This window comes from Pseudophryne corroboree, chromosome 2, assembly GCF_028390025.1.
Source record: "Pseudophryne corroboree isolate aPseCor3 chromosome 2, aPseCor3.hap2, whole genome shotgun sequence".
Lineage (NCBI taxonomy): Eukaryota > Metazoa > Chordata > Amphibia > Anura > Myobatrachidae > Pseudophryne > Pseudophryne corroboree.
In genome coordinates, this window is record NC_086445.1 from 807,887,871 (window position 1) to 807,891,739 (window position 3,869).

Below are 3,869 nucleotides of genomic sequence, written 5' to 3' on the forward strand. Positions count from 1 at the left end.
TCCCCCCGTATTTTTACAACCAGGACCAGCTCAAAGAGCCCGAGGCTGGTTATGCTTAAGAGGGGGGACCCCACGCAATTTTTTTCTGGGTTTTTTAAAACATTTTTGTGCCGTCCAAAAAGTCGAATCCAGGACGCACACTATCCGTCAATTGGTCCGTTTTTCGTCAGCGGGACTGTCGAATCCGTTTTTTATTGAATATGTCGAATTTGGGTCCCGGTGGCCGGGATTCGACTGTCGAATTGTGTCGAATTTAAAAATGGTTGAATTCCAGACGGAGTTCGACCGCAATTGCATATACCCCTATATGTGTCTTTTTCTCATTGATAAACTTGTAAGATAGAAATGTGATATCAATTGATTCTTTTTTGCTCTTTTGTTCTTTCCTCTTTTCCTTCATTGACATCATCAGCTATGACCTGTACCCCTGATGAAGTCCATATTGGACGAAACGCGTTTGGTTTTATGAAAAAATTTACATTATGAAGTATTGTTTTATTGATTTATTGTACAAATGAACATTGTGTCTATGAAGTATTATACAATTGTACAATAATTTTACATTTATTGTTGTATTAAATTTCTTGTCTTCTGGGTCACGCTGGTATAGATTCTTTATTTGAATAACGTTATTGTTGTGCACCCTCTGAATATTGTAGTTATAGTTTATCTATATCTCCCACCAGCAGGGAGATTTTTCACGAGGTGCTGCCTAATTTGAATACAGCGCGAGATAAGGGTATATTTCTCTTCTTTTTTTTTTTTTTAAACACATTTTATTGGGTGGATCACAAAATTGTTACAAAAGAAGCAGAACATACCAGGCAAAGTAGGTAAACAAAGTACAAATGTAACTGCAGTGGGTTGTAACATCAACAGGTTGAATCCTTTTTTTTTTTAAGGCAATTTAAAAGGGTAACTCTCGGCAACGGAGTGGCCGTCCGTCAAAGAGAGTTGATAGTAGAAGTTAGAAGAAAATAATACTCAGAGAGAAAATAGAAGGGGTCAGGGGAACAGGGGAGAAAGAGCAAGTCCAGTCAGTAAGAAAGAAGGGGAGTAGAGAGGGGTGGAGGGGTGGCCTCCAAAGACTAGAGGTTGGTAAAGCAGCAATGCACGGTATCAAGTTACAAATGGGGAGGAAGCCTGTTGTAAGGCTAGCCAGGGGGACCATATTTTATCAAATTGTTTAGAGGTGTTACGAATAACAGCGGTCATGTATTCCATTTTATGTACATACCAAATTCGGGAGAGTATCACCGGCATTGGGGAGGGAGTCGGGCTTTTCCAGTCCGTGGCTATTTGGCATGTCATTGCCGAAACTACATGTCGAAATAGCTTGTTTTGGTGTCGGTTAAGAGTAGGGAGGGTCATAGGGAGCAGAAAGTATTGGGGGTCAGGAGAAATGGAGGTTTCAAATAAGCGCGAGAGCAAGGTAATGAGCTCACTCCAAATTTTAAAAATTTTTGGACAGGTCCACCATATGTGTATAAACGAGCCAACGTCTGCACAACCCCTCCAGCATCTATCCGTGGTGTCGGGGAGCATAGTATGTTGACGGGAAGGGACATAATACCAGCGGTAGAGCAATTTGTAGATATTTTCTTTAATTTTTACACATATGGAACTGGAAGCTGCATTATCCCAGATATCCACCCAGTCTTCGTTGTCTATAGTAAAACCCAGCTCTTTTTCCCATGCCAACTCGTGAGGGGCCCGGGATGAAGTAGGGTAGTCGCTAATTAAAGCGTAAATATCGGAAATGACGCCCTTAGTGTTGGTGCGTTTCCAGCTAATGTATTCGAAGGGGGATAATTGTCTATTGAGAAGGATAGTGGTAATGGTGGAGTGGAAATGTCTAATTTGCAGATAGCGAAAGAAGTCAGAAGAAGGGATTATCCATCTCGGATATCTGCAAATTGAGGGAAGGCAGCATTAGAAGTGATATCATTAATATACAACATACCGCTCGAGCGCCAGGATGTATCCAAGGATCTACACGTACCCGGGGGGAAGGCTGGATTATGAAATAATGGAATTAGCGGGGACGGGTGTCGGGCCAAAGTGAACCGTCTATTTGCCAAGTCCCATGTCGCTAATGAACGACTTACCACGGGATGTGAAAGGATCGTGCGGGGGCGCTGGTTCCGGCGAAGCCATAGTAGGGAGGATAGTGTGGCCAAACCCATCTCCTCTGCCTCAGTCCTCACCCAAACTTTCCCCGTCCCGCCCTCGTTGCACCATTGTGCACATTGAGAGAGTTGCGCAGCATAGAAGTATTTTCTAAAGTCCAGGATACCCAGCCCTCCGCCTCCGGAAGGGCGTTGAAGCAGTTTAAGTCTGATGCGAGGGCGTTTACGGTTCCAGATAAAAAAGGACGTTTGGCATTGCAAGGTCTAAAAAACATAGGTAGGAACATAAATCGGGAGAGTCTGAAACAAATACAGAAGTCGGGGGAGCACACTCATCTTGACCGAATTTATTCTGCCTATCCATGAGATGAAGTAATTGGACCACTCCAACAAATCATCTTTGATTTTCTGCAATAAGCGGGGGTAATTTGCTTGGAAAAGTTGGTGGTGATGATGGGTCAAGTACGTACCGAGGTACTTGATTTTCTTTGTATACCAGTTACAGGGTAGGATAGTTTGTAATTCTTGTTTGAGAGCTGCCGGGATATGAAAGTCAAGGACCTCTGTTTTGTCAACGTTAATTTTATAACCGGAAAACTGAGAATACGAACGGATTTCAGTTAAAAGAGAGGGAAGGGATTGGGCTGGATCTGTGAGAGAAATCAGGACATCATCAGCATATAACGCAATCTTGTGCTCGGATAGGCCCGTAGACACTCCGTGGATAGTGATGTTATTACGAATCTTTGCTGCCAGAGGCTCCATGACTAGTGCGAAAATTAAAGGAGAAAGTGGGCATCCCTGCCTGGTGCCATTGGCAATCCCAAAACTGGCGGATAAAACACCGTTAACCAAAACCTGGGCCGATGGGGAGCGGTAGAGTGCTTTAATCCCCTCTAAAAATTTACCAGAGAATCCCATTTTGCCAAGGACTGCGAAGGCAAAAGACCACGAAATGCGGTCGAAAGCCTTCTCCGCATCGAGAGCCAGAATGAGGGAGGGAGACTTCCACTTTTGAATGGAGTAGATTAGGTCTATGGCCCTTCTAGTGTTGTCAGACGCCTGGCGTCCAGGAATGAAGCCGACCTGGTCCGGGTGGACCAAACCGGGCAACAGGGGAGCCAGACGGTTGGCTAATATTTTCGCATATATCTTCAGATCAACATTCAGTAGCGAGATTGGTCTATAATTTGAGCAACTAGTCGGGTTTTTGTCAGGCTTTGGGATTACCACTATGTCGGACCGGGTCGTCTCCGGCAGAAAGGAGGCTCCCTCAAGAATATCATTGAATAAAGAGGAGAGATGCGGGGCCAACTCTTTCGCAAACAGTTTGTAATATTGGGCCGTGAAACCATCCAGTCCCGGAGCGGCTGACGAACGCATAGAGCGTATAGCAGCTATTGTCTCCTCATCCGAGATCCGACTATTAAGGGTATCTAACTGAGTGTCAGATAGGGCTGAAAGGGGGGTGTCAGATAAGTATGAGTGCACTCCTCCAACTCCGTCAGGAGACAGAGGGGACGAATCAGACAAGTTATAAAGGGAGCAATAAAACAAACGGAAATCTTCGGTCATCACCTCAGGGTCATATGTGTAGGTTCCCCTCTGTGGCGAGTACAACTTATCTATTGCGCCCAGCGCCCGTTTACGGCGTAGTTTATTGGCTAGTAGGGAGTCTATTCTATCCATTTTATCATAAAAGCGTTGCTGTAGCTTCCGGAGAACTAGTGCTGCACGGTT